Source organism: Mesocricetus auratus, unplaced genomic scaffold, assembly GCF_017639785.1.
Source record: "Mesocricetus auratus isolate SY011 unplaced genomic scaffold, BCM_Maur_2.0 Super-Scaffold_100046, whole genome shotgun sequence".
Taxonomy (NCBI): domain Eukaryota; kingdom Metazoa; phylum Chordata; class Mammalia; order Rodentia; family Cricetidae; genus Mesocricetus; species Mesocricetus auratus.
Genome location: NW_024429223.1, coordinates 5416582 through 5438789, shown reverse-complemented (window position 1 = coordinate 5438789; position 22208 = coordinate 5416582). Strand labels below are relative to the sequence as shown.

Genomic DNA, 22208 nt, shown 5'->3' with positions numbered 1-22208 from the left:
CATACAAATGCTTGTGGGGGTGATGGAGAGCTCATAAAACAGACAACTACTTATTTATTTGGGGCGTTTGATTTTACTCTATTGGATTACACAAAGCTCTCATCTGTCACTGCAGTCAATCCGTGTAAAAGTGAAACCGATCGGCACATATATTTAATTCCTAAATGCCTTTTCTTTCAGCCGTCACTTCTTCGGGAGTTGGGCAACCTTTGGTGTCTTGGTGTGTGTTGGAGCCGCCAAACCCAGAGCGGCTATGAGAAGGCAACGGTGATTTACTCAGCCCCCAAGTGACAGCCAATCTACTCTAGGACTTGGTTTGCTAATACCCTAAGAATATGCTTCTTGTCACCTTTTTTTTATTTTTTAAAAGAGTGTCTCTTCTTTTAAGTTTCATGGTAAGGAAGTAACTGAAATTAGTCTGCAGTTTCTCATTTGACAAATCATCACCTGGTGCTGCTGACATAATCTGAACTCCTTGCTTGTTAAGAGAAGCTTTTTCTTTGCTAACCGCTTTGGTTTATCCCCCGCCAGCCGCCTGGGCTCTGCTGCATTGTAGTCCCCAAATAAACACACAGGAGGCTATACTAATTATGAAGCTGTTGGCCTTGCTTGTTTCTTACTGGCTAGCTCTGACTTAAGTAATTGCCCCATAATTGTTAATCTAAGTATTTCTCTTACCGGAGAATAGTTACGGGCTTCCTACCCCATGGCGTTACATGTTGAACTCTCTTGTGTTTCTCCTTCCCAGAATCCTCCTGGACTCCTAGTCCCACCCATCTAGATTCCTATTGGCCAACAGTGCTTTATTAACAAATGTACAGGACTTCCCCCATCACTTGCTCAACTGGCCCTTTCTACAATCCTCTGTGTCCTATCCCAGGTGGGTTCCGTGTATCCCCCGAAGCCACGCCCATGTTGACCTCCATCCTTCCCACTCCTCCTGGGCTCTTCACACCAATGGACCCTTCTGCTGGGCCTTTGCTTCTTGAAGACGCCTTTCTTGGCATCTCATGAGCTAGAACGACACCCAGTGTGATGTAGAGACACAGGACTCCTCCCCTCCCTGAGCTCAGGGTCTCAAATGACAGCCCTGTTTTGAGGGACTCCAGTGGAAACGAGTCCGCTGGAGTCAGGACACCGGGGCTTGCCTATCCCCGATCCCTTGCCGTCTCTCTCTGCTTCCTGGCTGCCATGAGGTGAGCAGCTCCACTCCTCTATAACCTGTGCCGTGTTACTCTGCCTCGCCACAGACACAGACGTGCCAGGGCAGCCTGCAGAGACTCAAACTTCTGACACAATGGCACCCCCCAAAAAAACCCTTTACTTCTTCAGCTGTTCCCATGGGTATTTTGTCACAACAGTGAAGTGTCCTACTGACACCTCGCGGTAGCATTTTGACGTCGCTCCATCCCTCCCAGTAGACCGTAACCCACTCATTGCTCAGTAACGAAGGTGCCCGTTCCTAGGAGGGAGATGCAGGAAGGGAAACGTATCATCTTGACTCGATTCCAGCTTTCTGTCACAGTTTTGGATGATAATTGTCTTCCTTGTGTCTTACTCTCCCTTCCTTTACATAAGAGGAGTAGTGTGCGCGCGCTTGCTGCCCAGACATGGCACACAGGTTAACTCGCTGCAAAGCAAAACAAAGCAAAATGAAGCAATCTATTCATGTGTTCCCTTTACGGGTACTTTATGGGATTTCCTTGAGAGGATTAAGAGGTAAAACCGTTGGACATGGAAAACTGGCTGTGACTACCGAGCCATGGTGTATTGTACCGTTAAATTCCTTCTGGCTTGTAAGTAATCCCTTAGAAAATGACCTTTTGTGCTTCTGGGATGCCAACGACACTAATTCTTGTTTTTTTTCTTCCACTGTTAACACGCATCCCTAGCTGGTCTCTTGGCTGCCATTTAATTTTCTGTGGCAGCAGTTTGGAGGTGATGAACCAAGGTTGTGTGTGCTGTCTCCGTTGCTACTGAGGAAACTGAGGCAAGAGGATCTCAGCTTCGAGACTAGCCTGCGTGAGGTTTGTGTGACCTAACATGGGGTTAGGGATGCAGGTCTGTCCGAAAACGATTGCCACAGAAGCCACCCGTGAGCATCTGTGGGTGCAATTCGGTGGCGGAACACTTGCCAAGTGTGCTCGAGGCTCTAGGTTCAAATCCCAGGATGGCAAAACAGGAAAAGACAGGACACAAAAGAAATAAATTGCGGTTCCCGCAGTTGAACACTTGATTAAGTACTTGCATTAAAAACAAATCTTTTTAAGTACTAAAATCACACACCATGAGATGACCACCCAAGGAGAGACATGTGGGAATAAGACCCAGAAGGGACTGCAGATTCATGGTTCCCATTTTCTGCTTATTTCTGGGCAACGCTGATTGAGCGGCTGGCAGGTAGAGCTGTCCTCACCGCTTCAGTATTCTTCATCACTGGCTCTGTATCTCCCCACCCCCACCCCGCCCCCGCATGGAGAAAGCAGCCCCATTAATCTCATCATGGTAATTCCTCTGGAGCTACAAGCTCTCCAAATTATTTATGGCAGGATTTATGGCTTCTCTGGAAAGTAGGGGCTCACAGCTGATGGACATCTAGCATCTCGCAAAGGATTGACTAGCTGTTATCCCACGCGGAAGTGATGGATGACGTGTGCCCTTGGATAGAGGTGTCCAGGTAAGAAAGGTGGGGGACCCTTGAGAAAGTCTCCAGGAGAAACTCAGAATCCCCTCCGCCTTCCTAGCGGTGAGAAAAATGCCTGTCCACCCTCTAGGGTACCGTGTCTGTGTGATCTAAAGCAGTGGGCCATCCAGATATAAGGTCTTTTCTCGTTGTCAGAACCTGGAAATAATATTGTAAGACCAGAGTCAAATAAAAAAACCCTTTAGCCATTGCCTTTAGATTCTAGAAATACAGAGTCCCTGAATGTCTGTCTCCCTTGAAGTTGGAACTGGCAGTCAGTGGCTCCAGAAGAGTTTATACATACAAGAGGCTTGTAGCTGGGGGTCTTCAGCTGCCGTTTAATTTTACAGGGTCTAGACTCCTTATTTGAACGCTTGGTAAGTGGAAACTTGAAAGAAAAGATTTATTTTTAATTATGTATCTCTGCGTGAGAGTGTGAGTGCAGGTGTCCTTTGAGGCCAAAAGAGGGCATCAGGTGATTGTATCTCATCCGGCATGGACGCTGGGAACTGAACTCAGGTCCTCTGCAAGAGCAGAATATGCTCCTAACCACTGAACCACGCCTCTGGTCCCTAAATGATGAAACTTGTGATACATACAGGTATCTACTAACCCATTACCGCAATTAGCAAAATGACCCATTTGCTCATGGATGAGGCAAGACAGAGGACCAGAGGGTCCCAGAGGATAACCTCACGTCCTCCACCATCTATAGCTGCCTGAGGAGCCTCCTCTCCAACGTATTGACCCTGAATTCCTTGTTCATCCCTGACCCCGACTCCAACAGTGTCCTGTCTTCTCTCTTCCCATCGCTCCTGGAGATAAAAGACACTGTGGGTGGGAGTCATGACTAAAAAGCTGTTATTTATTGGTGTCAGTTTGGGGGAACATTCTTCCTCCTGATTCATGAAGTACTTTTTTTTTCCTCCATTCAAAAAAGCAGCTCATAAGTCGTTCAACGCCAGCAGAAATTAATAATAATGAATTCATTTGCATAAAATAGTCTCATCCTGCCAGGTGCTGATAATATTTGAAGCTACAATCTTTCGGGGAAGCTGGGTGTCACACGTACGCATGTGGTGCCTTCCATCCTCCTCTTGTGAATGCTGCCAAAGGTTCAGTTATTTACCATCTAGTACGGGTCGCGGGAGACAGTCTTGGAAAGATGGAGAAAGCAAGCACCATGGGTAAAAGTTAAGTACATGCCAGAGCATCTTAAGAAAACAGTTATTAGCCACATAAGAGTTCACATCAACCTCAGCTGCCCCTTTGGGTAGTTTTGAAAACGCATTAATCCAAAGGAACATTCATTCCCATGGAAGATTGCCACCATTTGAAAACACACCCGCGCACGCACACAAGTGCACGCGCGCGCATACACACACACCACGTACACACATATAACACATACACACAACACACACATATAACTTTCACACACACACAATACACACACTCACACACATTCACACATATAAATACACACACACCACGTAATACATATAACACATACACACAACACACAACACACAAAGATGACATACACACCCACACAATACACACACTCACACGCATAAATACACGCACACAATACACACACTCACACGCATAAATACACGCACACAATACACACACTCACACGCATAAATACACACACACAATATACACACTCACACGCATCCACACACACAAAAACATACACACACCATGTACACACACATAACACATACACACAACACACATACACACGTATAACATACCTACACAATACACACACTCACACATATTCACACATACACACACATTCACACACACAAATACACACACACACACACACACACGTGCAGCTCCTGGGGAGCATAACGCATGCCAAGTCCATGAGCTGACACCTAGAGCACAAATCCCGCCCTTGGTTATAAGTATCTTCCACATGGAAAAAAGAGAGAGAGTTCCCAGATCAATCAAACCGGTGCAGTGCTCACTTAGACCAAACTAGACAGGGTGCCTGGCTGGAATGGTAAAGCCCATTCAGTGAACGGGCTCAGGGCTTTGGCAACCACGCTTTGCTGTGCTTTTCTGTTTTCGAACTTTACCCTGCCTTAGGAGCAGAGGATAGATTTCTCATACCCTCCCATGCAAACATTGTTATCCCTCATCCGCACACAACCCTTCCCCATTTTATTTTGTCGGTAGCTGGCCCTCGATGATTCAGTCATCTGTGGATCGGAGAGACTACAGGAACGTAATTCCGGGGAGTCCTGAAGAGCCGTGTTGAGTGCTGTCTGAATCTTCACAGGTGCGGCGCTGCGAGGGCATTCGGTGAGGTCCATCATGTGGATGCTGAACCGTCTTCAGTGAGCGTCTGTGGATGTCGGGAACCAGTCCCCTGCGGACACGGAGAGACGCCTCTGCGTGCTGCTCTCTTTCCCAGGGCAAGGCTCCTTTCCCCGTGGGAAAGTGATGAGGGATTCTTGTTTCCTGACGGGGTTTCGCCATGAAGTGCAGACTGAGCACAAACCGCCAGGTCTCCTGCCCCAGCCCTTGAGTTCTGAGGTTGCAATCATGCCCAGGCCCTAACCTTGCGCATTGTGCATTTGTTTTTGCTTTGTTGGCATGTCTTCATCAACTGTGTACTGTAAGCACATGTGTACGTGTGAATGTGTATGACCACATGTACAGAGGCTATGCACATGTGTATGTGCAAATTTGCATGTACCTATGCACATGTATATATGTACATACATACATGTACCTGTGCACATGTGTATGTATGAATGTAGATGTACCTGTGCACATGTGTATGTATGTGCATGTACCTATGCGCATGTGTATGTATGTATGTGCATGTACCTGTACACATGTGCATGAATATATGTGCGTGTACCTATGCACATGTGTACGTATGAATGTGGATGTACCTATGCAAATGTTTATGTATGTATATGCATGTATGTGTGCACATGTGTATGTGTGAATGTGCATGTACCTATGCACATGTGTATGTATGTATGTGCATGTATCTGTGCACATGTGGACGTATGTATGTGTATGTACCTGTGCACATGTGTATGTGTGACTGCGTGTGCCCTTATGCACTAGGCTGGAGGAGGGCATCAGCTATCCCGTTTTTTCACACTCTCGTTATTCCCGTGAGCTGTGATCTCTCAGTGAACCTGTAACTGGACTTGAAGCCAGCAAGCTCCAGGGATCCTCCTGTCGCCCCCCCACCCCCCCACCCAGTGCTGGTGTTACAGGCTCACAGGCTCACGCCCAATTTTACAGGTGGGTGCTGGAGTTTTGAACCCTCATACCCCTCATTGTGCGACAAGTGTTCCCACAGAGCCCCAGCCCCAGCCCGTGCTAGCCTGTGTTGTTGGATCCCACGGAGGAGGCTGTTTCTGACCTATTCACTAATTTCCCACTTGCAGCGATGTGTTTGCCTGTGCACCTGTAACAGTGGCCATACCTTTTTGGGCGTGGTTACAGGTGGGGGCGTGACCAGATAAAGGGGAGGATCAGAAATGGGGGTCTTCCTTCAGGTCGCAGGGAGCATCGGGAGGCAGGGCCTTCATCCTTGGAGCGGGGCGAGGGGGTGCTGTGACAGTCACCTGTTGTCTGTGTAAGTTCTTTCCCCAATAAAAACACCATCTGTTATTCTACCGGGTCTGGTTAATTCCTTACAACCCGCTGTACCTAGTGTCATGGAGTAAAATGATTCGGCACGCACTCATAGTTGCTCTGTAAACATGTGATTCTGCTGCTTCCGGTCCACCACAGCATTCCACGATGCACACCCTTTCTCACAGGAGGACATCCGGGCTGTTCCCAGACAAACTTGTTATAAGCCACCCTGCAAGGGAGTGTCCTTACGGTAGCTTTGGGAATTTCTGTAGCGTGTGCATTCTGGAACAGAGCGGCTGGGTCATACCAGGGCATGCATATATATATATATATATATATATATATATATATATATATATATATATATATATATGTGTGTGTGTGTGTGTGTGTGCATATACCCAATCTGAAGATATAGTGATAGGTGATTCAGGGTGACTCAGTGTCCTCTCTACATTGCCCTCTGCTGTGACAAGAGTCCCACTCCCTACCAACACATCACGTCTTCAGCTGAAAATCACACCAGCAAAATACACAATGCGCTCTTTCCTTTCAATGGCACCTCTGTAGTGACTGATGAAAATATGAGTGCTTCTTTATTTGCTTACTAATTAGCCTTCAGAAAGTCTTCGAGAAATTGTCTCGGCCTTTGCACGCCTTACTTCTGGGCCTTCCTCTTCTTACTGACTTGTAGGGATGGCGTGGTTTCTGACATTCTTTTTTTTGTTTGTTTGTTTTTTCGAGACAGGGTTTCTCTGTATTGTTTTGGAGGCTATCGGTCCAGCCCAGCCTCGAACTCACAGAGATCTGCCTGCTTCTGCCTCCCGAGTGCTGGGATTAAAGGCGTGCGCCACCACTGCCCGGCTTCTGACATTCCTTATCTCTCATTCTGCCAGAGTCCATGTCCAGAGCATCTTCTGCTGGACAGACGTTCTCATCCCAGCCCCCCGGAGATGTACAGTTCATGGTGGGCAGACTTTAAGACGGCCTTTGATGACCCTTCTCCTCATACTGGGTCACCTTGCCGGTCTGAATACATGTGGAAGTGCCTAGTCTTCTTGCAACTTGATACGCCATGTTTTCTTGATACTCATTTCCTAAACAGAAATGGAGGAGCAGTGGCTTGAGGGCATGGAAGCAGAGAAGGAGTGATGGTGTGGGCGAGAGACTGTAAAGAAAGGAGGAAGGGGTAATTGCAGCCTGGATGTAGAATACACAAACAAACAAACAAATAAATTTATTTTTTAAGAGACGGCCCTTGGTGATTCTTGCCTCCTGGCAGCCAAATGGTTAATAAAGTTTCCACATCTGACAGCACACACAAGCCCAGCCCAACAGAAATCCCAGCATGCATAGGGGAGATGGGCACAGAGTCACACCAACAGCTGGGGACCTGCTAGCCACAGATACTGGCTGGGAGAGGAAGAGTTGTTTTTTGTTGTTTTTTGTTTTATAGTAGGTTAACCATGCTACAGTGGTAGACAGCACACCCAAGAGTTTACAGACAACACAGATTTGATTTGATGGGTTTAAAACAAATAAAGAGATCACAGAAAGCTAGGCAGGTAGTCTTGGTTGTCAACCTCACTACATCTGTTATCAACTAAAACACAAGCTACAAAGGGCTTTGGGAGTTTCCTTTCTCCCTTTTCTTGTGTCTTCCTCCTCCTCCTCTTCCTCTTCTTTTCCTCCGCCCTCTCTCTCTTCCCCTCTCATGTGGGTGCTCTCTCTGCATAAGTGTCTGTGCACCGCGCCCATGCCCAGTGTTCAAGGAGGCCGGGAAAGGGTGTTAGATTGCCTAGGAGCTGGAGTTACAGATGGTTGTGAGCTGTGGTGTGGGTGCTGGGAATCAAACCCAGGGGGTTCTCAGGAAGAGCAGCCAGGGCTCTTAACTGCTGAGCCACATCTCCAGGTCACTTTTACAATTTCCTTTGAATAATTGTTACCAGTTCTGGAGAGGTCAACAAACCACTGAGATGGTACAGACTTTGTCCCTCAAGGACTTTCCTTCATCTGGCCTTTCTGCAAGTGGAGAAAGCTACTTTCAGGAAGGCGCTTGTCGATTGCTCCCGACTGACTCACTGCTGATGAGCTGAGTTTTCTTTTGAGGGCTGGCTCATGCTTTCTTTGGATGGTTTCTTCCGTTGCCTCTGATGTCTACGCAAGCGCGACTGAAGCTAGCAACAGACGCTGATACCACTAGCACAAGTTCTGAAGCCGCTCATCATGCCGTGGGTGGCCTCTTGGACCTTTTTTTGCCTCAGCAGCAACTCTCCATCCAACGTGTTGTTTAAGCCTCTCAGTGCCTCGTGACGTAAGGGCTCTTACCAGCCTCCCCATTTGTCAGATGAGCAGGCATTTGTGTGCTTGAGGCTTCTCTCGGACAAGTGAGATCACAGTAGCAACAGATAGATTTGCAATCAATTAAAGAAGTAGCATGGGCCCAGAGGGTGCTAGGGAGATGGCCCGGCGGTCCGGTACCACGTCAAGACAGAGCTGCCCACATTTGGGGCTGCTGTCAACGCCTTTGACCTCATCTAGAAAACCATCGGAAACGATGCTCGGAGACATCCGTGCGCGTTGATCCTAGACGCAGGCAAGTTGACGGGAAAGATCAAATGTCACAGGACCACTGAGAAAACCGCCTGAGATGAAAGTGGTCGGAGCCACAGCACCCAGAGGGCGAACTGAAAATGCAGCCGTGGGTCAGCTGGGGTGGGGGTGGGACGCGGGGGACAGAACCATGGCTGACTGAAGGGAGCACTGGTGGAGGAGAGGGACATTTGGGTTTCAGGGAGAAAGATCTACAAGGTTACATGACAAGGAATGATGTCAGTGCTCATGTCTGGAGACACCTTTGGAATGTCACCAGCCCTCCAGTAAAGAGGAACAGGAATCGAGCAAGATGCCACAGGGACAGAGAAGGGTCACACTGTGGTTCATCTCTCCCCCCATCCCCAAGGTCACAACGACCATTCTATGAACCCCCGCCCTTGACTCTCAGCTCACAAGGCTGGCACATCTCACCCTGGGTGTCCACAGCTCTGCTCAGACAAGGGAAAGGGAAGCAAATCCTAAGCAAAGGCAGTTTGTAAACAGCAAGAGCCCGTTGTCCGAGAGAGTGTTGCGTCGTGATTCCAGACGCACAGCGTTTAGTGATAGGCGTGGTGGTTCAGAGCTGGGCAAACGGGTGAGCAGAGACCTCAGCGGTCTGCAGAGTCAGCAAGCAAGGCTTCCCAGCTTCCCACTAGCAGGTGTCTACCCTGTCAGTGATGGGGGCCTGTGGGACACAAAGTCCTCCCCACTGCCCTTGTCCCCCCCACCAGCTCCTGATTGACTGTGCACAGGGCTGCGGCAGTTACTCTCTGTCCTGCCAGTGTCTGGTGACAGTGGCCAGCTTGATGTCCACCGATCAGCCTGCAAGGTGAGAGCCATGGGTGACAGCCGCCAGACGGCAGCCGGCTGATGGTCCTGTCAGGCGAATTTCTGTGATTCTCAAGGTTAGGTTTCAGCCTGGCCCATCCACTGCTGGCCAGTAGCCCGGCAAGTCACGCAGATCACTCGAAAACTGACTCTCACAGTTCACCGGGGGCCTCTGACTACGGGGGATGGAAGTGAGGGACGGACATGAAGCCCCCGTGTGTTCTCGAGGGAGGAACAGTCATAGCCATGACCATCGCACAGGTGTGGGACCCAGAATAGAGACTTTATTATTGACTGGAGGTGTTAGTGTCTAAGGGAAGGCTGGGATAGACAGGGCATTGAAGGATTCTCAAGGGGCACAGAGGAGTAGCTTTTTGCCAAGTGGGACCATATTCCAACATCAAGCTACAGATTTTGGCAATACTAGTGCATTTTTGGCTAGGCATCCACTTTGAGTGAGAGCCCTGTCAAATCCTGGGTCAGAAGGGGGAAAGAAACACACTCTTGTCGTGGCCGGGAGGGACAAACCAGAGAAGGGTGACAGAGTCCAGGAGCCAAGACAACAGCACAGTCCTGTAGGCAGGGACAGGAGTGACAGTCAGAGTGACAGGTCTGGACACATTTGGACGTGGTACAAAGGTCTTGCCAAGAAGACACTTTGATTCTTTCTTGGCCTTCTGGCTAAGATCAAGAGGTTTAGAAACAGATTTAGCTCAGTGAACCAACTGCAAACAGGCACTTAGGAAATAGTGGGGCTTGTAATGATTTGGGTGTCAAGAAACCTGGGAACTTCCACCTTCTGACTCCACTAGGGACATTATTCTGTCCTGCTGGTCTCCCTGTGAGTGCATAGCAGGAAGTGTGACCACACTGGCCATGTCTCTAAGAGGCCAGGCGCTTGCTTCATCTGCTCTATTGTGGAAGTATGCCTTGCCCGCAGGTCCCAGGCACCCAGGATCCAGGCACAGATGTGTGATGTGGGGTAGATGTCATTTGGCAGTCTGGACCACCAGTGCGGGGTCTAAAGTCCAGCCAGGTCGAGGGGCCCGGTGATTGTGGCTTGCTGTCTGTCACTTCTTGCGTCCCTGCATGAAGGCTTGGATTAGCCACTCCAATGCATCTGTTTGTGCTCATTCTGAGATGACAGGGACATATTGATCCCGGGGCTCACTGGCTCACGAAGGGACAGGGGCTGCCATCAAGGCAATGAGTTCTTGAGAGCATCACACTGTCATCCCATCGTTAGGGCGAGTGGAGTCTGGAGCAACTGGTCTGCCATGGAGTCAGCCGATGGCTGGGGAAAGCTGGGTGCCTTCCAGAGACAATCAAATCCTGCAGGCATTTAGAACATTCCCGAATCCCCCTCGCTCCATGCCAGGATACGAAGAACTGAAGGACCATTACCCCCTGGCCCTTCTATTTCTGTCTGCTGTGAGCGCTCCTTTGAAAATGGTCGAGAATTTGCATTTATCAGAAAATTGCTTACTTAACCCTAATCAGCTATTTTTAAGGTTTGATTTTAGGTAGATAATGAATACGGCTAAATTGATGTCAGGCATGAAGTAATTTTAACCAATACCTTCAAAAGTCTATAATGCCAAATATTGGAAAATTATATGTAGGATAATCTAAATAATGAGATGTTAAAAAAGTTTTTTTTTGGATCCCGGGAACTAGCCTGTTCATTTTGAGCCTCTCTTTCTTTCAACCTCACCGTGAGAGGTTCTGGCCCTGCCGTCTTTATATAAGATGTTCTCATTTCAAAAATGCCACCAAGTCTCCAAATGAACACTTGCCTATGGTCCATGAATACAAAAATACTTGAATGGTGATCTTTATATTTTGGAGCAAGCAGGTAAGATGCAGAGAGAGAGAGAGAGAGAGAGAGAGAGAGAGAGAGAGAGAGAGAGAGAGAGAGAGAGAGAGAGAGAGAGAGAGAGAGAGAGTAGAGAGAGTCGGCGGGGCAGGCAGAGATCAAGATGCTACCTACCCCAGAAAGGCAGAAGAGGTGGCCCTGAGGAAAACAGGGTTCTGTCCAGGTGGGGGAGATGTTCTGACAGACTGCAGCATCCTTGAGATGCAGGTCCTGGCTGTCAGAGGAGGCTGAGTGGGGATGATGTTTGGGGCTAGAGTCTGAGCGGTTTCCATTCCTACTGCCTGCTTCATGTTCAGTTACCATGTAGCGGGTAGCAGTGTCATGCTCCTGACACTGTGGAGACAGCCATCCCCCCCTTGCTGGGCCTTCCCCATCATGACACACCCTTTGAAACCATGAGCTGAAGTGAACCTCTCCTGTTTTACTTTGTTTCTCTGGAGTGTTTTGTTACAATGACACAGTGTTATTACGCAGCATGGTTACAGGCACAATGCTGTATTTGTAACCAACACAGCAGGAAAACGTCCTCCATACCTTAACCTGAAGCAGCGAGGGGCACCCTCCTCCCCAACCTGAAGCAGCGAGGAGCACCCTCCTCCCCAATCTGAAGAAGTGAGGAGCACCCTCCTCCTCTTTTAACCTGAACCAGTGAGGAGCACCCTCCTCCTCTAACCTGAAGCAGTGAGGAGCACCCTCCTTCTCTAACCTGAAGCAATGAGGAGCACTCTCCACCTTCCTTAACCTGAAACAGTGAGGACCACCCTCCTCCCCTAACCTGAAGCAGTGAGGAGCACCCTCCTCCTCCCCTAACGTGAAACAGTGAGGAGCACCCTCCTCCCCTAACCTGAAACAGTGAGGAGCACCCTCCTCCTCCCTTAACCTGAAGCAGACACAACTGTCCGAGAATAAGGGACCTTAAGGGAAGCGTCAAGGGCGGAGCCTGGCCCAGCATGTCTGAAACCCTGCACTCTGCTTTGAACACCACACACATGGGCTCACACACAGACACCCACGGTGCACCCAGGTGAACAGACGCAACGCCAGCACCCACATCTCCACAAGGATATGGAGAAGGCAGAACCTAGGACTGGGAGGTGATGCTGAGGTCTTGGGGAGGCTGGGGAAGTCCCTGGCTTCTCCCTGCTGCTTTCCTGCACAATCCTAACTTTTTGCCGAGAGCTGAGCACGGGCAATGGCAAGTGAGGCCAGGAAAGACGCAGTAGCCCACGCGTGTGCACTGGCCAGTGTGCTCTTCACCCTAGGAACGGGATTTGGCACATAGGACAGCAATCAGTTATTGTAGTCAGTGAGGTTTGCTATTGTCATGCTTTTAATTTAGTTTAACATTTCCACTTTTATGAAATTTTATATACTTAAGATGTCCAAAATAGTGATTTGATATACAAATATAATAAGAAATAATCTCTATGATCAAATTGGTTAATATGTTCTTCATTGCCGGTGTGTGTATACATGGTGTGTTTATGTGTGCGTGAATGTATGTTTGTATGTATGTATATGTGTGTGCTTGTATGTATAAATTTGTGTGTATATAAGTGTATGCTTATCTGTATATCCATGCATATGAATGTGCATATGCATGTGTATATATATTTATGCTTGTGTGTATGTGTGCTTTTGTATATGCATATATATGTGTATGTAAATATGTGTATGTACGTACATATGCATGTGTATATGTGTTTGTGCTTATGTGTATGTGTGCTTTTGTATATGCATGTATATGTGTATGTATGTACATATGTGTATGTATATTTTCATGTGAGTATATGAACATATGTATGTGTATGTATACTTTTGTGAGTATATGTCTGTATGTTTATGTGTCTGCTTGTATGTGTGCATATGTATGTGTGTATATGCATGTATATATATGTGTGTGTACATATATGTATGTATGCATATGTGTTTGCATGTGTGTATATATGTGGGTATGTACATGTGTGCATACACCATCACAGGCAGAGGCTCCTCCCCAACACACCATCACAGGCAGCCTCCTCCCCAAATCTCTAAGGTCATAGAAGAAAAGATGCAATGAAGATATTCCAGGGTACGCTGGAACCACGGTTAGTAGGGCAAAGAGTCAGGACCAACCTTTTCATTCCATTATCTCTTCATCCAATTGTCACCACACTCATCATCACTGGGTGTGCCCCTGCACTCCTAGGGGCCCATAGAAGCCTACGTCTCTTTTTTATATAACGTATTTATTCTTTTAAATTTCATTTTACAGTCCAACCATAGTTTTTCTTCACACCCCTCCTCCAATCTCCCTTCAGCCCGCCCCTAGACTACTCCTCCTCAAGGGTAAGGGCTCCCATGAGGAGTCAACCAAGTCTGGAAAATAGGTTGGGGCAGGGCTAAGCCCCGCTCCCATGCATTAAGACTGAGCGTGGTATCCTATCCTAGGGAATGAATCAAGATTATGTCATGTACTAAGGAATGTACCAAGGGAATGTACCAAGATTATATCATGGCCCTACTGACATTGAGCATGGCATCCCACCCTATGTAATGGGCTCCAACAAGCCCGGTCATGTACCAGGGATAGATACTGGTCCTACTGCCAGGGGCCCCTCTGATAGTCCAACCTTCACAACTATCTCCCACATATGGAAGGCCTCGTTCGGTCTCCTAGAGTCTCCACAACTGTTGGTCTAGCGTCCATGAGTTTCCATGAGCTTACTTCAGCTGTCTCTGTACACTTCTCCATTGCGATCTTGACCTCCACAATGGAAAAAGGAAAACATCTTTAACAAATGGTGCTGGCATAACGAGATGGTAACATGTAGATGGTTGCAGATAGATCCATATCCATCACCATGCACAAAACTCAAATCCAAGTGCATCAAGGACCTCAATATGAATCCAGCTACATTGTACCTGATAGAAGATAAAGTGGGAAGCAGCCTTGAGTGGCACAGGAGACCACTTCCCAAATACAACACCAGTGGCACAAACACCGTAGCAACCATCAATAAATGGGACCTCCTGGAACTGAAAAGCTTCTGTAAGGCAAAGGACCCTGTCAGCAAGACAAAGCGTCAGCCTATAGAATGGGAAAAGATCTTTACTAGCTGCACATCTGACAGAGGGCTGATCTCCACAATATACAAAGAACTCAAGGAACTAGACATCAAAAGACCAAATCATCCGATGAAAACACGGGGTACAGATCTAAGCGAAGAATTCTCACCAGAAGAATCTCAAATGGCCCAAAGACATTTAAGAATCCTAACAGTCTTAACTGCCGAGGAGCCAAAGAGCATGCCCAGTGCTATAAGCAGCAGGTGCCTAGCATTGAGAAAGGGATTTATTTCCTGAGATTCTCATTCCACAGATGTTTCCTCACCTTAGCAGCTGAATTGCCGCCTCTCAAAAACACATGGGAAGTCGTGGCACTCCCAACGCTGGTGACAATGGGACAAACTGTGATGTCTGGCTGACTCATCTGGAAGTAAGAAGAGAAGATGAGTTCCTGAAATAGTTCTCTGTAATGCCAGTCTTTCAAGATGGAGTGCAATGGCCTGGAAGAGCTGCATTTGATCTGTGTGGATTCCCCAGGTGTTTAAAATATGGAGCTAAAAATCCAGGAGACAGCATATAGGAAGTTCATGGCACAGAGAGCCACGGTCCAGCAGGGCAACAACTGGGTTTCAGGTAGCACTCTGCCAGGTCCTGTCTCAACTTCTGCACCCACTAGGCTGTCTGCTTATTCTTATAGAAAGTTGAGCTTGGGCGAGAAGGGATGTCAAGGTTTGGGAACGTCATAACCAAAGAGGTTCGTCTGTTGAGGGCTTGTGTTCTAGTTTGTGGGACTATTGCAGGAGATTGGGCCAAGAGGATGTCAAACTCACCAATGGGCCAACCCATCCATAAGTCCACACTAAATGGGCTTTAAGGGGGTGGCGCCAAGCTGGAGGGAAAAGGTCATCTTTTGGCATGTTTTTGAAGGCGTATGCTCTTCTGAGTTCTCCTCGTCTCTATCCCCAGCTGCCCATTCTGTCCCACTATGCCACAAGGCAGGTAACTCTGTCCTACTATGCCCTTCTCTGATGCCCTGCCTCACCGTGGCCCAGAAACAATGGAGCCAAGTGATCACAGACTGAGGCCTTGGAAACCGTTACACACATGTACTTCCTGCTTTAAGTTGTTTTCCTTTAGTACTCTGTCATAGCAGCGAAAAACGACTGACACAGAGTATCATCTCACAGTAACAAGAAATCCAGTGCCAACAGGTATCCTAAGCTATCTGACCACACCGGAGGATTTCTTAGCATATCTTGGCATCTGCCTGGTGGCCTTGGAGAGAGTGTGTCACGGAGTAGCATCTGTTAACGTTAGGTCTTCTTAGTGGTAAAGAAGACTCCAATATGGTAAGGAACATGCTTTTACAGTTCAGGGCCCTTTCCAAGTGAAACAGAAAGTGCAGACTGTCACAGTCTACACTGGCTGACTTACTACTGACCTTGTCACAGTGAAAAAGCAAACAGCTCCCAGTAGGAGACATACGCCAATCCTGGGTCCTTTTCCTGGGATAGCTCTATGCAGTAAGACACTTTCTCCTGGACCCAGCAGGATCAGGCTACACCTCCCAGTCAGCCATGCAGTCACAAGGGCAACCGTCAGCACACCACAGCACATTGTGAAGTTTAACAAAGGCATTCATAGGAAGGCACATGGAACAGACTTTGGATGTGATATTTCAGCCTGGGTCCGCCTCATCCCAACCAAGGATCATCTTCATTGTAAACACCCATCCGCCAAGAAGCATCTTAGACAGATTCCACCCCCAGGAAGCAGACACGCTCATCGTAGGCACCTTTATGGGGTCAGACTTCTCAGCCACAGACACTCTGGCCACCGTTTGGGTGGAACAGGCCGCAAAGGGGAAGTTGAAGGCAATGGCGGTGGGGTTGGGGGAGTTGAGCTATGTAAGGAGCCATGTGTGAATCCTCCATTCTATCCTTTTCTAGACTAACTTGTTTGTTTGGTGCTTCAAAGCGGTGTTTGTATTGCAAGCCTCTTCAGAGAGCCTTTTTTTAAAAATTGTGCATCAGACGGTTTTTCCGGAATGCTCCAGAAGCTTCACGCCCGGGACTCTTCCGTCATCTAGAGTCTGGATTACAGACATATAAGCAGTGTCCCTTCCCCACTGAGTGCACTTGGGTTCCATGCTATCCTAGCCTGCTCTCTCTGTTGCTGCGATGAACACTGTGACCCGAGGCAACACGGGAAGACAAGGGTTTATTTGTCTTACGGACCCTGATCACAGTTAATCGGAGAGGGAAATCAAGGCAGAAACTGGGAGGCGGGACTAAAGCAGAGAACACAGAGAAATGCTCTCCGTGGTTTGCTTAGCCTCCTTCTCCCTCCCTCCCTCCCTCCTTCTCTCCCTCCTTCCCTCCCTCCCTCCCTCCCTCCCTCCCTCCCTCCTTCCTTCCTCACTTCCTTCCTCACTCATTATATTTTATTATTTAAAACAATATTTAAATTTAAATGTATCTTAATCATATTATTCCCCTCCCCCAAGTCTTTCCAGATCCTCTCCCTTCCCTACCCACCCAACTTTGTAGTTCTTTCTCAAAACAACAACAAAAATACAATCCCCCCAAAACTAAGAAAAACTAAAACAATGCTAAAAACCCCAACAAAACTAAGAAATAAAACCCACCAAACTCTAACCAAATAAAAGCACGCACGCGTACACACACACACACACACACACACACACACACACACACACACACACACACACACAAACCCTGTGGGGTCTACTATATATTGGGTAACGACTCCTGAACATGAGGTTTACCCTGGAGTGGCTGACATACCTAGGGTCACCCCTTTCGAGAAGACTGATTTTCCCTCTCCCAGTAGATACAAATGACAGTTCAGTTAACCTTTACCCTAGTAGCTAGGTATTCATTCACTCTTTCATTTTTAAAACTAAAACTATAGTAAGCTAAAACAAAATCTATCACACTGAAGTTGGACAGGACAAATGAATAGAAGAAAGAGGGCCCAAGAAAAGGCACAAAAATCAGAGGTCCACTCTTTCCCGCACTCAGGAATCCCACAAAAAACACTGAACTGGAAGCCAGGATACACTCTCTTAGAACCTGGTGCAGTTCTATGTTTGTGCATGTTGATCCAGAGGACCTTGTTTTCTTGGTGTCCTCCGTCACCTCTGGTTCTGATGGTCTTTCTGCCTCCTCTTCTGCAGGCTTCTCTGAGCCCCAAGGTGAGGACTTTGATGGAGACATCCGATTTAAGGCTGAGTGTTCCAAGGTCTCTCTCTTCTCATTCTCTGTGTGATATCACCGTATCTGTTCCCATCTGCTGCAGGAGGAAGCTTCTCTAATGGTGGCTGAATGAGGTACTGATCTATGAGTATAGCAGAATGTCATCTAGAGTCATTTTATTAGTATGTCTTTCCTTCCTTCCTTCCTTCCTCCCTCCCTTCCTTCCTTCCTTCTTTCCTTTAGACCATTGCTGTTTTGTTTTCCTCTAGGTCCCTGGGCTACCCAGTCTCTGGATCTTGGTCACCCAAGCAGTGTAGGATGTGAGTTCCTTCTTGTGGAGTGTGCCTTATGTCAAATCAGTAATTGGTTGGCCACTCCCACAAACTAAGTGGGGCCGTTGCCCTAGCATATCTTGAAGGCAGGACACCATTGTAGGTCAAAGGGTTTGTGTCAGCCTGATTTCTTATAGAACCCAGGGCCACTGTCTCAGGAGTGACACTGCCCACCATGGCCTGGGCCTACCCCCATCCACCGTTAATGAAGAGAATAGCCTGATGGAGGCGTCTTCTTAACTGGAGTCCCCCTTCTCAAATGACTAATTTGTGTCAAGCTGGCAAGATAACAAAAAAAGTAACATTGTAACAAAGGGGAATTGTTGTGAAACTAGAATTCCCAAACAAATGCCCAAATCCCAAGAAGTACAGCCGTTGGAAGGACAGTAGAGGGCTACTACCACCTATGAGAAAATAAATACGCTTTGGAATGACTCCAGACTGACTCACCTTCTAGGAGATGCTCATGGAGCTTTGGCTGTTTATCTTCACCTTTTTTGTCAGCCACACGGTCTTCCGGTACTACGGCGAGTCGGTATTACACACCTATGGCTGGGACCTTGAACATCATCCCTTCTGGGTGGGTTGGGAGCCTAACTGGCACCCCCCACCCCCACCGAGGTTCTGCTGCTCAAGATCCTATGGAAGATGACAAATCCAAGGAAACCTAGCCTTCAAGGCCAAGGCTAGGTCTAACCTTCCAGGGTATCCCTGCCATTCACCCCAACCCTGAGGTCTTACCCTTCAAAATGAACACAAGACAAACAGCTTCTCTCTCCATGACTGTGTGCAGCTTAGCAGAATGCCTATGAAGACTGCATAAATAATTCACATCACTCAAGAGGTGGTGAGCCGAACAAGTCCCTTCTGGTTACATTTATTTAAAGATAAGGTAAGACTAAGTGAGTGATGGCCCAGTTACAGAGGCCAGGGTCCAAAGGGGATTGGGACATTCTAAGTTACACCACCAGAGTGATTTGTGCAGAATTATGTCAACTTAGAGAGCCTGACACCTGGGGGAAAAGGAAATGTCTCAGCTCTAAGAAAAGCGATCTGAGATGAGTGTTTCTCAAGTTAGAGCCTCAGAACGAACTCTACAGAATTCAGTGGGGCACAGGCAAGGACCAAAATTTCTCTTCTAACCGTAAAAGAATTCTGAATGAGCGGACCTGCAAATGTTGTCTCTGCCAGGAATTTCACTGAGGTACTACTGGGCATCCCTGGGGCTGCCTCTCCAGGGTAAGCTTCTCCATGCAGGAAGTCTCTCTTTCTAGAAGCATGGTGAATGTTCACAGCGATCCTCACAGGTTGGGATTTGAGTCAGCTGGTGAGGAAAATATTGTTTCAGAGCTCAAATGGAGGGTGAAATTCATGGCCAGTAGCTGGATCAGCAAAGGCTGGGAGAGACCACGAAAATGGGCACCTCCCAGACAAACACGGTACTGCACACTTCTGCAGATCCAATGCCTTTCTAAAGGCATCACAGGCTGCCTTGGCAACACTTGTAAGCTACGGAGGCATGCTCAAGTCGCAGGCCATTACTAGGAGAGATGGTGGACTTTCCTTAATGATGCTTTTGTCTGGGGGCAGTGAAGTAGAGAGGGTATGACTTGACCCATGCGTTTCTGTTCTAATCCCAGCACTCAGGAGGCAGAGACAGAAAGAGCCTGAGTTCAAGGCCAGTGTGGGCTACATAGTGAGAATAAAAAAAAAAAAACCAAAGAGGTAACTCTGTGGCTAAGAGGACCACGGGATTGGACCTGAGTTCTATTCCCAGCACCCATGCTGGACAGTATCTGTAACTCCAGCTCCGTGGGGATCCCAGCCACCACAGGCATCTGACTCCAATGTGAGCACTTAAACACACACACACACACACACACACACACACACACCAGAAATAAAGTAAATCTTTAAAAAAGGCACCCCTCAACTGACAAGATAGATGGATATTTTTCTGTCTTTATCTGAATTCCTCCATACTGTAGCCACATTTTCATATTTTTGCTTTTTCTCTTTGGCGCTGTGACTCCTGAACATTCCACGGGAGACTTTTAGAACCCAGTAATAAGGAAATTGCACCGCCAGCTGACAATAAAATTTACGGAGCAAAGAATGCTTCTGTTAATACTTTCTGAACGTCTTTGTTTTTGAACGACCGACCGGGATGCCTACAATATTCCGACTCAGTAACCCTGCCTCCAGCAGGCACAGTTAGCGGGGTTGACAGATAGATGCAGCCTTGTGCATAATCCTTGCTGCACCGAATTTTCGTATTTAAACGCTTATTTGATGTTTAATTAATTTCTTTTTTCCAAAGTGGAAAACTTCCAAGCTGCCTCTGGAAGCAGGCTGGCTTGTTTAAAATGTTTTTGTTTTAAGAACACGATGAAGGAAGGAGGAGACCTAGGGAAAGGTTTACGTTTTTTTTCCTGTTGTTTTTTCAAATGCGGCGTGGCACCACCCAAAAGGCTCCTGAAAGTGCAGCTCTCTGTGTGAGGGCAGAGCGACGCACCTATGAGTCTCACATCATCAAAGAAACAGACGTGTATCTATAATTTATGCCGTGCTTTAAGCTTCTGCTGATCTGATGTGGCTTTTTAAAGACAACACAGGCTGCTGTGGCATCTCTTGTCAATCACTGGGGCATGCTCAAATCGCAGGCCATTACTGGGGGAGACGATGGAGTTTGTTTAATGACGCTTTTATATGGGGCGCGCTGGCAGTGAAACAGAGAGGGTCTGACTTGATCAATGCATTAGTCTAATCCCAGCATCTCTGCTCTTAATTTCTTTTGTCGGCAGTTTCCATACAAGGGCTATGTTGAGGATCCTGGCAAAGACCAGCTTGCTGTGTGCGGTTCCCTCGCTTGGGTCCTGCTCACTCTGTGGGAGGCCGTGTTTGCAGGGGAGAAGTGAGGCAGGCTGGACCAAAGTTGTCTTTGAGTCCCAAGCCTGTTGCAAGGGCTGAGAAAACCCACCCCTCGTGAGTCCTGGCTTCAGCTCCGAAGTGCGCGCCAGCCCAGTAGCAGACCCTGGGCCCTGCCAATCTCAGCCCCGTCGGTGATTATATTCAGGAGTTCGCCAAAAGTGGAATCCGTGTATAATGAACAAGTCTCATGTACAACATTTTAAGTGTCTATTTATGAGTCCTGATAATTAGCCCTTTGTCTGCAATTTCGGCAATGATGATTACAATTCTATCTCACATTATTAGTGTCGGGTCTCCAAACTCGCCCCCCTCGCCTGGAGGCTAACCAGCAGGCGCACACCTGAAAAGCAGGGACCGCAGTGGGGATTTGGCTTCTGCCTGGCCCCTCCAGCACCCTGGCTCGTCCGACCTTGCAGAATCAGCTTTACTCGCTTCTGCTCTCAACCTACTTCTCACTCAGACCGGTTCTCACCCCGAATGGTTGCTTGTTTAACATAACACCCTACCCAGGGTATCTGTGCCTCCTGAAAGATCCCATTAGGATGCTATAAGGTTTAAGATTCTTTCCAAAAGAATCATTCCCAGGATCAGAATATTACAAGGGAGGCCAAATTGTCTCTAATTATAACCTCCAGAAAACTGGGGGACTTTCCCAAATGGAGGAGATGGGGAGAAGAGAACTACAGAAATATTTGCATGAAAAGTAATATTCTTTTTTTTAAGCGATCAAATCATGTAAGCATACAAATAAATGTATTTTAATGAGGGTAAAATTACTAGTTAATGAGTTTGCTTTGGGGTTTGTATCTTTGGTGTAAAAATATATAAATGCTTTTATTAAGGTTGTACCTATTATTTTCTAAATGAACACAAACACAAAATCTAATCCATTTAGCAATATTATATCTTAACATATCACTTCTTTGCCATTTCTTATTAGTATACATTCTAGAAAACTGAATAATAACCCGACGACTGCACAGGCTTTCGGCGTCCTTTACGACCATAAAATAATTTGAATTTCTGATACTGCAGTCATGTAAACAGAACCTCGAAAATCCACTGCTTCCTTT

At 47.4% G+C, this 22208-nt stretch overlaps 1 long non-coding RNA gene across 1 annotated transcript in view; it reads right to left on the bottom strand.

The window, feature by feature from the left end:
* Nucleotides 1–17563: 17563 nt before the first annotated feature.
* LOC121136017 overlaps nt 17564–22208 on the bottom strand; it is a 16703-nt gene continuing 12058 nt past the window's right edge. The window contains exons 2-5 of the long non-coding RNA XR_005873145.1: nt 19374–19528; nt 18946–19019; nt 18655–18843; nt 17564–18014 (exon numbers count right to left, since the gene is read on the bottom strand). This is a non-coding gene — a long non-coding RNA (uncharacterized LOC121136017). The remainder of the gene's footprint in view (nt 18015–18654; nt 18844–18945; nt 19020–19373; nt 19529–22208) is intronic.